This window comes from Oryx dammah, unplaced genomic scaffold (assembly GCF_014754425.2).
Source record: "Oryx dammah isolate SB20612 unplaced genomic scaffold, SCBI_Odam_1.1 HiC_scaffold_8, whole genome shotgun sequence".
In the NCBI taxonomy this organism is placed as follows: domain Eukaryota; kingdom Metazoa; phylum Chordata; class Mammalia; order Artiodactyla; family Bovidae; genus Oryx; species Oryx dammah.
In genome coordinates, this window is record NW_024070192.1 from 7,771,890 (window position 1) to 7,785,409 (window position 13,520).

The window sequence follows — 13,520 nt, forward strand, 5'->3', positions numbered from 1 at the left end:
CAAACAACGCATAGGACAGGGCCCCACAACAAAGGATAATCCAGCCCTAAACATCAGTAGTGCTGAGGATGAGAAACCCTGCTCCAGAGAATGAGTTGGGTCAGCAGTAAAGACCCAGGCCAGTGACCACAGGAAACACCTCTGTTTTCCATTTCTCTCCCCAGTGCCTCAAGGAAGCAGAGAGGAGGGTGGTGTGAGAGGTATGCTTGGTTCCTGCTTCACTGCTGAAACCTCAGGCCTGTGCTTTGGCAGGGGTAGGGGTAATCTGAGACAAGCTTGACTTCATTTATTTATTTTTTTGGCCATACCAGGTGGTTCCCTGACCAGGGATGGAAACTGTGGCCCCGGAAGTGAAAGTGAAGAGTCCTAACCACTGGACCACCAGGGAATTCCCGAGTTTGACTTTTAACTTATTTTTATTCTTTAATTTTTATTGGACCATAGTTGCTTTGCAATGTTGTGTTAGTTTCTGCAGTACAGCAAAATGAATCGGCTCTAAGTATACGTATGTGTGTGTTCAGTCGTTTAGTTGTGTCCCACTCTTTGCGACTCTAAGGACCGTAGCCTTCCAGGCTCCTCTGTCCATGGGCTTCTCTAGGCAAGAATACTGGAGTAAGTTGCCATTTCCTACGTCAGGGGATCTTCCCGACCTGGCAGTCAAGCCACATCCCCTTTGTCTCCTGCTCTGGCAGTGATTCCTTACCAATGAGCCACCTGGGAAGCTCATGTGTGCCAAGTCTCTTTGGTCATGTCTGACTCTTTGTGACCATATGGACTGTAGCCCATGAGGCTCCTCTGTCCATGGGATTCTCCAGGCAAAAGTATTGGAGTGGATTGCCATGCCCTCCTCCAGGGGATCTTCCCGACCCAGGGATTGAGCCCGCGTGTCTTATGTCTCCCGCATTGGCAGGTGGGTTCTTTACCACTAGCACCATCCGGGAAGCCCTGGGAAGCTCATGCATATACATATATTCCCTCTTTTTGGATTTCTTTCCGATTCAGGTCACCATCATGCATTAAGCAGAGTTCCCTAGCTATACAGTAGGTGCGCCTTAGTTATCTGTTTTATCGCTAGTGTATTACGTCGATCCCAAGCTCCCAGTTCATCGCCCCTCCCCCACCTTGGTATCCGTAAGTTTGTTCTCTACATGTGAGCCCCAAGTTTAACTTTTTAAATGGACAAGCCTTAAACTCCCAAGTGGGGCTGCCTTAATAACAACAACAAAAACAAAATGACTGGAAAAGTGGAATCAGATTGAAGTGCCTTAAGAGGGAGCCTTACACTCAAGTGACCAAGGGGGTTTGGACAGAACACAGCTGGTGGTAGTTATTGGAAACAAACAAGCAAGCAAGCAACCTTTTCCTAACAGGCACTTCAACAAGACAAGTCTTCTTAATGGAACGGGCTAAGTGCATGCATTGCTCAGCACAGTGTCTGGCACAAAATAAGAGCGTGATGAATGTTAGCACTTGTATTAAGAAGGAAGTGGAAAATCAGCAGCTTCCAATGGAGAGAGAGGGCTTAAGGATGAATGCTGTCTGGCTAGGTAGCTGGTTCCAGTTAAAGCACGGACACCCAGGAAGCTGGGGTTTGATCAACCAGGCACTGGGGTTTCCTGAAAATACATTTGAAGGAGTCTGTTCTTAAACTGAAAAACAGTTTCCTTCTGGGTGAAGCAGTTCCCTAAAGTTGTCCCAGTTCCCACTTCCTGAGATAAGTAACTGAGTCCCTAAATATGGCCTCCATAGACCCCCTCCTCCCCCACCGAGGGGGAGGGGCCCTGGCTCCCTTCCCTGGAATCTGCCCTGGCCTTAGTGACTTGCTTGAGCTGTAGAATGTGACGCAAGTGACAGCCTGGCACTTCCAAAGCCAGGGCATGAGACGCCACACAGCTTCCGCTGGGCATCTTGGAATGATGCCCGTGAGATAGTCGCTCTGGGAACCCAGGCTCCATGTCACCTGGAGGGGCCACGCAAGAGCTCTGGCTACCGGCCCCAGTTGAACTAGCTGATAGACCCCCCCTCAAGGGTCCCACGGGAGGGACTCATCTCAGATGTTCAGACCATTGACATGCAACCACATGAGTCCTTAAGTGAGAACCACCCAACTGACTCCAGTCATCCTGCAGTTCACTTCACTTCAGGCGCTCAGTCGTGTCCGACTCTTTGCGACCCCATGAACTGCAGCACACCAGGCCTCCCTGTCCGTCACCAACTCCCAGAGTCCACCTAAACTCATGTCCATCAAGTCAGTGATGCCATCCAGCCATCTCATCCTCTGTCGTCCCCTTCTCCTGCCCCAATCCCTCCCAGCATCAGAGTCCTTTCCAATGAGTCAACTCTTTGCATGAGGTGGCCAAAGTACTGGAGTTTCAGCTTTAGCATCATTCCTTCCAAAGAACACCCAGGACTGATCTCCTTTAGAATGGACTGGTTGGATCTCCTTGCAGTCCAAGGGACTCTCAAGAGTCTTCTCCAACACCACAGTTCAAAAGCATCAATTCTTCGGCACTCAGCTTTCTTCACAGTCCAACTCTCACATCCATACCTCAGAGGACCCAGTAAATTATTGCTTCAAGCCACTACATTTTAGGGTGATTTATCACTCAGAAACAGGTAATTAGAACACTTCCCTGGGGAGTCAAGAACTCTCAGAAACATATGGTGCTTTATTGGACGAAAAATTAATTGTCTTTCTAGTGACTGTCCAGGAAGGGTTTGCATAAATGGCATATCCGGGCTGGTGGGAAGATACACGCCAAACACTCTTCCAATCCCAAGTTCTAGCTCAGGCACAGTATCAGCTCATAAGATGGGTGACATGAAAGCATTCCAGCCCCCCACCCGTTGTTCTCCCCTCCCTGCCCATTTCTTCCTGCTGTCAAGCCTTTCCCATTCTTCCGTAAATTTTAAACCACTATTCCAAACAACCACTATAGAAACACGGTCAGGTTCTTAGAAATCTGACCCATATCATGAAGGTATAGTGTGTCTAGGTGGGAGGAACAGGAACATCAGAGGTTAACCCCCACCCCCGCCAGTGAGAATCCTCAGGGAGTAGGGGGTTGGAGGAGTTGGGGAGGGTAAGGCAACTTTATCTTCCTTTCAGGGAAAGCAGAATCCCATCAGTAATTAAATACCAATTCAATACTAAGAAGGAGCACAGGGAAATAAGGTTTAATTGAGTTTTTTTTTTTTTTTTTTAAGATACTCACACGAGCATCTGATCTGGCGCCACCTAGTGGGACTGACTGTAATAACAGCAGAGCCTCCCTTCCCCACCCTCCCAGCCCCCACGCCCCACTTTCCTGGAGCCTGGGTGGCAGCCAGCTTTGTCACTGTTCCCATATTCCCACGCCGGCGTCCGGGAGGATGTGGGGAGAGGCCTAAGAGTATGTGTCACTTGTGTACTACAGCTGACTCATTTCCAGAAGTGAAATAGTCAAGGGGACCGTGACAATTCACGATACCCTTGAAGAAGATGGATTTTTGTGGTAGTTACAGAATCTCTGGGAGGCTTTTGAGTCTGCCCACCTGCTTGGAAGGCAGGCTTCACATCCTCCTTGTAAGCTAAGTCAGTGGTTCCCAAATTTGTCTACGTATTAGAATCACTAGAGAGCTTTGAAAAATTCTGAAGCCCAGACCAGTGAAATCACCATCTCTGCAGATGGAGCCCAGGCATCTGTAGTCCAGAAACCTCCCTGTAGGGGCGGGAGGTGCCAAAATGCTGCCCAGTTGACCTGGGAAGGCGATGGGGCCATCAGTTCGATCCCATGGCTACTACCAGCTGCCTCCTTCTGCTTTCCCTTGGGAGCAACCTGAGGCCAAACTGACAGCTCTGTCTTTACCATGTCTAAGCCATTTGGAAGATCCTTCACAAATAAACTTCCCTGGTGGCTCAGATGATAAAGCATCTGCCTACAATTCGGGAGACCCAGGTTCCATTCCTGGGTTGGGAAGATCTCCTGGAGAAGGAAATAGCAACCCACTCCACTATTCTTGCCTGGAAAATCCCATAGATGGAGGAGACTGGTAGGCTACAGTCCATGGGGTCAGGAAGAATCGGACACGACTGAGTGACTTCACTCACAAATAAAAAGTGCTGGATTAAAATTTTTCCATCTCTAATATGTTTTTCCTTTGTTTAAATTTTAAGTATTTTTTCCCCAATATACTCTGCATGAGTAGTTCTTGTGGTTGGGGGGTGGGGAGGAGCTGGGAGGGAGCACCAGGGGTTTCTAGGATGTGTTCTTTTATTGATGCAGGTATGTTGGTTCATAAATTCATAGTTTATAATGTGTGCTTTTCTGTACATATTTATACCTCAATAAAAACCCCACATAGCCAAGCGATTCAGTTATACAGATATGTACATTCTTTACAAAAAAAAAACCCAAGGGATTTCCCTGTTGGTCCAGTAGTTAAGACTCTGTGCTTCCGCTGCAGGGGGCACAAGTTTGATCCCTAGTCAGGGATCTCGCATGCTGCACGGCAGGGATCCAAAGACCCCTAAAAACTAAAATAAATAAAAACCCCACACATACTTCATAACTATGTAGGGAAATACAGATAAATAAATAAAAAAAAAAGAAGCAGTGAAAACCAAGGATTGCCCTTTAGGGCCTCCACAAGGTGACACAACTTTTGAGACGAGGTAAGTCCCTCCAAACAAAGCCACCAAAGTGCTGGTCGCCACCTCTCATCGCTGTAAGGAGAAGGAAGGAGCCCCTGGAAGGTTCCATGAAGTTGACATACTGGACTCCGAATAATTCAGTGCCAAGGAGCAAGATTCTCTCTTTGATCTAATCCAGCTCACCTGAGCCCTCTCTTTGACCAGGTCTCAAACCCTGGGCCCTTTTGTCCTTCCATGCAAAGTCCAGTTGTAACAAGAATCCTGATAAGTCAGTTTAGCCAGAACCCCCATCCTCCAGGTCTGGTCACCTTCAAAATATCTGGGTTCCCCATTGTCCAGCATCCTCGGGTGATGTCTGAGCCTCCTGGCCTGCCTTCAGCAAGTTTTTTTTTTTAATTTATTTATTTATTTGCCTGCCCTGGGTCTTAGTTGAGGCATGTGGGTTCTTTAGTTGTGGCATGCAAACTCTCAGTTGCGGTATGTGGGATCCAGTTCCTTAAATGGGGATCGAACCCAGTCCCCCTGCAATGGGAGTGTGGCATCCTAGCCACTGGAAGTTCTGCCAGGTCAGTTTAGAGAGAATCTCCCCTGATCCCTGATGTTTCCTTTTAGTAATCTTCACCCACTGATCCCTACCCTACTCCTTGGCTTATATTCCCATTTGTCTTTGTATTCACAGTTGAACTCAATCTCTGCTCCCTCCCACCCATCTGTAAGACCCCAAGGTAGTGGTCCCTGCCCCTATCACAGAGGGTCTGAATATAGCCCACCTTACCCTTCTTTAACAAGTGCCTGGAATAAATGTTTTTCTTTAACAGCAGTCAAATCATAATTTAAACTGCATCATTAGAAATGGACTTTTTTGTGCATCACAGAAGAATGATCCTGAAAGGGACATTGCTGGTTCAAGTCCCTCATTTAAAAAAAAAAGGGGGAAGAAATGCATATAACAGGAAATAAACAAGTCAATTAGCATATTCACGTTGCGCAACAATGAGCTCTATCTGGTTTCAAAATAAAACCCACAATAAAACTATCACCGGAAATAAAATCATCCCAAATAGAACCCATGTCCATTAAGCATTGTCCTCCTGGCAACCACCAATATGCTTTCTGTCTTGGTGAATTTATCTATTCTGGAGGTTTCATTTAACTGGAATCACACAATATATGGCCTTTTTGTCTGCCTTCTGTCACTTCCTTCACATGATGTTCTTGAAGTCAGTCACAGTGTAGCACAGATCACGACTTCATTCCTTTTTATGGACAAACACGATTCCTTAATGTGGATAAGCCACGTTTCTTTTAGCCGTTCATCTGCTGATGGACACTTGGGTTGTTTCTGCCTTTTGGGTATTGTGAACAGAGCTTCTGTGAGCATTCGTGTACAAGGTTCTATGTGGACACATGTTCTCAGTTCTCTTGGGTAAATACCCAGGAGTGGAATTATTGGGTCACATGGTAAATCTGTTTAATTTTTTGAGGAACCTTGAGTTTCTCTCTCTCTCTTTTTTTTTTTTTTGGCCACACTGTGTGGCTTGTGGGATCTTAGTTCCCTGAAACCCTGTCCCCTGCATTGGGAATTCAGAATCTTAACCACTGAACTGCCAGGAAGTCCCAGGTCTCTCCTTTTTAAAAGAGATTTTTTGGGACTTCCCTTGTGGTCCAGTGATTAGGACTCCATGCTTCCACTGCTGAGGGTCTGGGATCCCATAACCCACCCGGCATAGCCAAAGAGAGAAAAAAAAAGATATTCTTCTTGGGGCAGGGTCGTTGTTGGTCAGCCGCTAAGTTATGTCTGACTCTTGTGAGTCCCGCCAGGCTCCTCTGTCCATGGGATTTCCCAGGCCAAGAATATTGGAGTGGGTTGCTGTTTCCTTCTCCAGGGGATCTTTCCAACCCAGGGATTGAACTCAGGTCTCCTATATTGGCAGGAGGGTTCTTTACCACTGAGCCATCAGGGAAGCCCTGGGCAGGGTGGGGAGGATAAATCAGGAGCTTGGGATTAACAGAGACACACCACTACCACGATATATACACAAAATAAAAGACTAACAAGAACCTACTGTACAGCACAGGGAACTATATTCAATGTATTATAATAACCTACAATGGAAAAGAATCTGAAAAAGAAAATAGGTATAACTGAATCACTTGGTTATACACCTGGAACTAATACAATATTGTAAATCAACTATACTTCAATAAAAAATTTTTTAACATATATTTTCCTCAAGGGTGGGTGGGGACTCCAGATTCATTTTCCACATCTATTAGCAGTAGTAGTGTTAGCTGCTCAGTTCTATCCGACTCTTTGCGACCCCATGGACTGTAGCCTGCCAGGCTCCTCTGTCCATGGAATTCTCCAGACCAGAGTGCTGGAGTGGGTAGCCATTCCCTTCCCCAGGGTTCCTTCTCGACCCAGGGTTTGAACGCAAGTCTCTTTCATTGCAGGCAGATTCTTTACCATCTGAGCTACAGGGAAGACCCTGTTCCACATCTGTTACGACCAGTTTTTCACGGGTGACCAGCCTGTCTTTGTTAAGTACACATAATATCCAAGGCTCGGTTTAGCATTAAAATGATGTTGCTGTTCTTTCACGGGGCTCAATGGTAAAGAATCCACCTGCCAATGCAGGAGACACAGGAGGTGCAGGCTCCATTCCTGGGTCAGGAAGGTCCCCAGAGGAGGAAACGGCAACCCACTCCAGTGTTCTTGCCTGGAAAATTCCGTAGACAGAGGAGCCTGGCGGGCTACTGTCCATGTGATTGAAGAGAGCCAGATACAACTGAGTACAATGAAGCCTGAAGCCTGCGCTTCCACTTAGGGTCCTGCCTGAGACCTTACTGTCCTAGGGTTTGCCCGACTCCTGGCGGCCAGCCAGCCTTCCCCCAGTCAGTGTGTTTCCTGCACCGCTAATGGCTGCAAATCGGGGTCACAGATCCACCCCCAAGGACTCAACACGCCTCTCCCCTTAGGAATAACACTCCTGCCAAGAGATGCAGGTGGCAGATCTGATTCCATGCTAATCCTATTTTACAGTTAGATTGTCTTCCCTTCTTAAGTGCTCCAAGTCCTCAATTTGAGAACCAAGTGGTCACAGATACTTGTCACATGGCAACTGGAATTCAGCCTAAAATGATAGGATCTTTGCGCTTGTTGGCAAATGCCAAGTTGATGCTGTGGATTTTTCTAGGTCATGCCGAGTCCAGAAGATGGATACGTCCTTTAAACTCTCATCAGAGCCGTCTGTCTGTCCCTCCCTCCCGGGACCCATCAGTCTGCTGCGCAGAGCCAGGAGGAGGTGGGGTGTTTGACTGTGTCCTTTCTGGGCTCTCTGCATCGCTGCAACAGCCACCTGGCGCCCAGATGGGGCTCCCTCCCCTGGATCCTCTGCTGTGGTTGGGAGGGGTCAGCCCACAAGCATTTCTCTCGAGGACTTCTGTGTACAGAACCATGCTCATGGCAGCTCTAGGAAGGAGACGGACACAGAAAAGAAAGGATACTTTCTTCGTATATGCTTCCCATTATATGCTCCTCCCAAGCCCATTCCATCTTTTGTTTTCTTTAAAAATAACTTTACTCCTTAGTCTATAAGCTTTGACAGGTAATCACTCAGCTCCCTCTTCTGTTTTGAGACAGGGAGTTTCAGAGGAGGCTGCTAGGATCATCTGATGGTGCCTTGAAGGAGAAATGACATCTCGACTCATTTTCAAGATGCTGGTCACGTTGCCATGGTCAGCACTTTGGGGCAAGGAGCAAAAAGGACAACAAGCCACTTTTGGAAGTGGCTCTCCTGTCAGATCAGCCCAGCATCACTCCCTTGGGAGCACAAAGCTTCGGGGGCACACGTGTGGAATGAGGTTACCATGTCCCTTGCCCCAGGGCCCCTCTCCTCAGCCCCAGCTGTCCAGCCCATCCTGTGTAATCATTACTTAAATGACCAGGGTTCTGTCTGGAAAGAATCGAAGGGTTTGACCTTCAGGAGGCCAGCCTCCAGGAAAGGGGAATTTCTATTTTCGGGATGTGGATAATGAGCGTCAGGGGCAGGCAAGCCCCACTCCAGGCACCCATCTTTTTTTTGCAGCTTGGCAAAGTAGGGCGCTGGCCCCTCTTTGGCCTCCAGTGAATTGGCTTCTGTGAAGGAGGCCTGAGAGGCGAGAGGGATGCAACCCCAGGTGCCCACCAGGGGCCAGCAGGATGCCTTGAAAGGGTGTTCCCCATCTCCGGAGGCGGGTGAGAGAGGATGTCACCTCTGCTCTGTGGAAGTGGTCCATTCCCAGGTAGGAGGAAACCACCCCAGACCATTTGCGCCAAAGCGATGCGTCCAGCCTGTTTGCTTTGGGAACAACCCAAGGACGAGGCTTAGCTTTGGAGCGATGTTAAAGTGGAAAACACTCTGCACAACAAAAAAGGCCCGGAAACCTGTGTACACACCCATCCCCTTGGCTTGGACGTGGGGGACCAAATAAAAGCGGCTCAGCGTTCCCGCTGCCTGGCTGCAGAGCGGCCAGGTCTCTCTTCCTGCTTTCCAGAAGTTCTCCTTTTGGGAATCACCCAAAGCAGTTTGACACGGCTGCTGACTGCTCTTCCCTTGAAGGAGACGACCAGTCACACAGCTTCTCTCGGAACCAATATGTGAAGTGAAGTCGCTTCAGTCGTGTCCCACTCTTTGCGACTCCATGGACTGTAGCTGACCAGGCTCCTCACTCCATGGAATTTTCCAGGCAAGAGTACTGGAGTGGGTTGCCATTTCCTCCTCCAAGGGATCTTCCCGACCCAGGGATTGAACCTGGGTCTCCCGCAATGCAAGCAGATGCTTTACCGTCTGAGCTACCAGATAAGCCGAACCAGTATAAACCAGTATAAATGAGTAAGTGATTTCAAAGCACAGTTGAGGGCTTCCCAGGTAGCTCAGTGGTAAAGAGTCCGTCTGCCAAGGCAGGAGTCATGGGTTCAATCCCTGATCTGGAAAGACGCCAGATGCCGCGGGGCCCCTTCGCGCATGCGCCACTGCTATAGCGCCTGTGCTGTGCTCTAGAGCCCGGGAGCTGTAGCTACTTAACCCACATGCCCAGACTGCTGAAGCCAGTATGTTCTAGAGCCTGTGCTCCACAACGAGAGAAGCCACGGCAATGAGAAGCCTGCACACAACTAGGAGTGGCAACTAGAGAAAGAAGTCCCTGCCCAGGAATAAAGATCCACACAGAAAAATAAAATTATTTCTTTAAAAAGAAAAACACGGTTGGGTAGGGCAGGGGCTGGCTGCAGCCTCAGAAGGGGACCTTCTCTCCCCTCACGCGTGTCCAGGATGTGGGACTGAGTGCTGGAGACAGGTCAGAGCCTGCTGTAGAGAGCCCAAACCGGAGCTGATGTCAGCAAGAACCTATGAAATATTCCTAGCCACCGTTCTCCATGTGGCTGGCCTGGTCCAGCCTCACCACAGAGTGTAAAAGTAGCTGGACTGCCAGGCTTCACGACAGGAACTGTGAGGACCACGTCTTTTGTGCGGTACGCAGTGGGCTGGGCCGGTGGCAAGCCCTTCCTGCAGAGTGGGGAATTCTGCCAAACTCGAAATGGATGGGCAGGTCTGCGCCCCACCCTTTCCTCAGGTGAAAAGTCATTTGCAATCCTATAATTACTATGTTTAGTAAATATGCCACTTGCTCCTTCTCGGGCAATTTCTTTTTCCTCCTGTGCAGTTTTAAAAAATGGAAACCGGTGTTCTTTGCGGGGGCCTCTGTCTGATGAGTCAAAGACCACAAAGTCTACAGAATCACGTGTCAATGACCTCAGCAAGAATGTTTTCGGCCCCACCATGACGAATGCGAATTGAGGGAAACCAAGTTCCTGGTTTGTGTTCAGCTGGTACCACTGCGGAAATGCAGAATGCTAGAAAGAAGGTTCTGGCGCCAAGTAAGGACATGATTCCCAGACATTCCCTGCCCCACTGTGGTTGGCAGAATAACAGCCCCCCAAAGATGTCTGTGTCATAGTTCCATGCGACCCATGACTATGTTACCTTATATGGCAAAAGCGATTTTGCAGTTGTGACCAAGTTAAATTAAGGCTTTTGGAAGGGGAACTCAACCTGGGTTAGCCAGGTGGGGCCAATGTCATCACAGATGGAAGAACTTACAAGAGGGAGGCAGGAAGATCTGGGGGGTTTCCCTGGTAACTCAGCTGGTAAAGAATCTGCCTGCAATGTGGGAGACTCCAGTTCGATTCCTGGGTCAGGAAGATCCCCTGGAGCAGGGATAGGCTACCCACTCCAGTATTCTGGCCTGGAGAATTCCATGGATTGTATAGTCCTTGGGGTCGCAAAGAGCTGGACACGACTGAGCGACTTTCACTTTCAGGAAGATCTGGGAGCTTCCCAGGTGGCAGCAGTGGTAAAGAACTCTTGTACCAACGCAGGAGATGTAAGAGACTCAGGTTCAATCCCCTGAGTGGGAAAGATTCCCCTGGAGGAGGAAATGGCAACCCACTCCAGTATTCTTGCCTGGAGAATCCCATGGACAGAGGAGCCTGGAAGGCTACAGTCTTTAGGGTCGCAAAGAGTCAGACACAACTGAAATGACTTAGCACAGAACAGGAAGGTCAGAGAGAAGATGTGACAACAGAAGCAAAAGTCAGATGGAGACTTGGAGATGCTAGACTGCCAGCACGGAGGTGAAAGAAGGGATCCGTGGCCAAGGAATGCAGGTGCTTCTAGACGCTAGAACAGGAAGACAGCTCAGCCCTGCCAATCCATTCTAAACTTGTGACCTCCAGAACTGCAAGATAAGAAATCGGTGCAGCAATGAGAGCCTAGGACACTAACACAAAACCCAGCTTTGTTCTTCTAAGGACTGTGGAAGAAACCCATCTGCTCAGAAAACCAGAGACACCATAAGCCGAGGTGCAGGATAAGATCTGAAAGTCGGGGGAGCTGGGGTGGTGTGCAAGCCTGGGCAAGGCCACCTGGCAGCACAGGTGTAAACAAGTTCCCCCAACAGTGGGAGGCGAGCAGGGCCAGTTCCCAGATCCCTTTCCTGTGACACCCACGGGAGCCTACATTGTTGCCCTCTCTGGAGACACCTAGTACTGTTAGTTTTTTTTTTTTAGTTTAAAAAGTGATACATCCATTCACACTAGAGTCTTCATAACTAACGGTTTTCCTCCCAGAGTAATTTGCATTTGAAAAAGAACAGGCCCGCAGAAGATAATGCAGACCCTGAAACAACAAACTTCAGCCAGATCTTTCACCAGGGAAGAGGGCCACATGGTGGCCAAGGAGCAGCTTGCGTGATGCATGCACAGGTTATGCGAGCGTGCTCAGTCGCGTCCAGTTTGTGACCCCATGGTCTGTAGCCCGCTAGGCTCCTCTGTCCATGGGATTTCCCAGGCAAGAATACTGGAGTGGGTTGCCATGCCCTCCTCCTGGGGATCTTCCAGACCCAGGAATCAAACCCACATCTCCTGCATTGACAGGTGGATTCTTTACCGCTGAGCCACCTGGGAAGCCTGCACATACAGGTCGAGGAACACCAAAGTTGGCCAGTCAACCACTAGTAGCTAGGGGAGAAGCCTGGAACAAGACACTGCCTCACGGGTCTTGAAAGGAACCGACCCTGCTGACATCTTAATCTTGGATTTCTTAAGAACCGTGACACAGTAAATTTCTAAATCACCCAGTCTGTGGTACCTTGTTATGACAACTCGAGGAAACTAACACAGATGCCTTCAGATGCCAGACCAGCAGCTGAAATGAGTGGTGGGGGTGAGGTCTTTTCGGGGAGGCTGTGCTAGTGAACTTCCCTGAAAGGGATGTGTCCCTCTGAGCAGGCCTGCTCAGACGCGGGGTGTGTGGGAGGCAGAGTCCAGAGACCCAGAAGAGACGCTGGCTGGCAGCCTCCACAGGGACACCTGTGAGGAGGAGGAGGCCACCTCCGAGGTAAAGCCAGGCTCACCCCACCACACCTGGAGCAGCTGAACCACCACGGAGACAGAAACTTGGAACACCGCCTGCAAGTCAGGAATCTCGTGCGACCAGTCTGGTCTTCTGCATACCCATGCAGGGCACACCTCTCCACCCACAGCCTGCCACCCTCAATGCGTGGCAGGGTCACTGGGATTTCAGAATGGAAAACCACATCTGGGTCCATCCCAGGAGACCAGTCTTAAAAACAGTTTGTCAGGCTGGACACCTCCCTTTCCCTGCCCTGGCAGCCTTCCAGGCAGAAAGCCCTTGAGGTCAAGGCAGGCCGAGGGGTCCTGCAGTTCAGCCTGGGAGCTGGAACCTCAGGAACAGGTTCTGAGATGGCAGGAATGAAGAAATGAATGTTAGTTGCTGAGCTGTGTCCAACTCTCTTCGACCCCATGGGCTGTCGCCCGCCAGGCTCCTCTGCCCATGGAATTCACTAGGCAAGAATAAATACTGGAGTGGGTAGCCAAGGAGATGGCAGGAAACCTCTCCTAATAAAAGCAAGTCATTTGCCATCTGGCAGCCTTGGCTCCAAGTTTCCAGAGAGCTGGGCCGGGCCCAGTGCATGCCTGCTTGCTTTTTTTTTTAAAAAAAAAAAAAAAAAGAACAAAAAAGGATCAGGTGTGTCCTGGGAAGGCTGCCCTCAAGGAGGAGGGAGGGTGACTGGGGGAGTTGGAACAGCAGTCTCTTTCCCCTCTGAGACAGGTGTACCTGATGGTTGGTGACGGAGACAGATCAAGCCTCATGCCAGGCCTGTGGCCACAGCAGCTAGTTGCTTAATCAGAACCTGGAGGATGAAGCCTGGAGAGGGCTTCCAGATGCTTCCTCTTTCTCAGAGCGATTGAGCAGCGGGGTGGGTGAGGCAGCTCTGTGGCAAGCAACACGTGGAGCAGATGGATACTCAAACGCCAGCTAGAAGC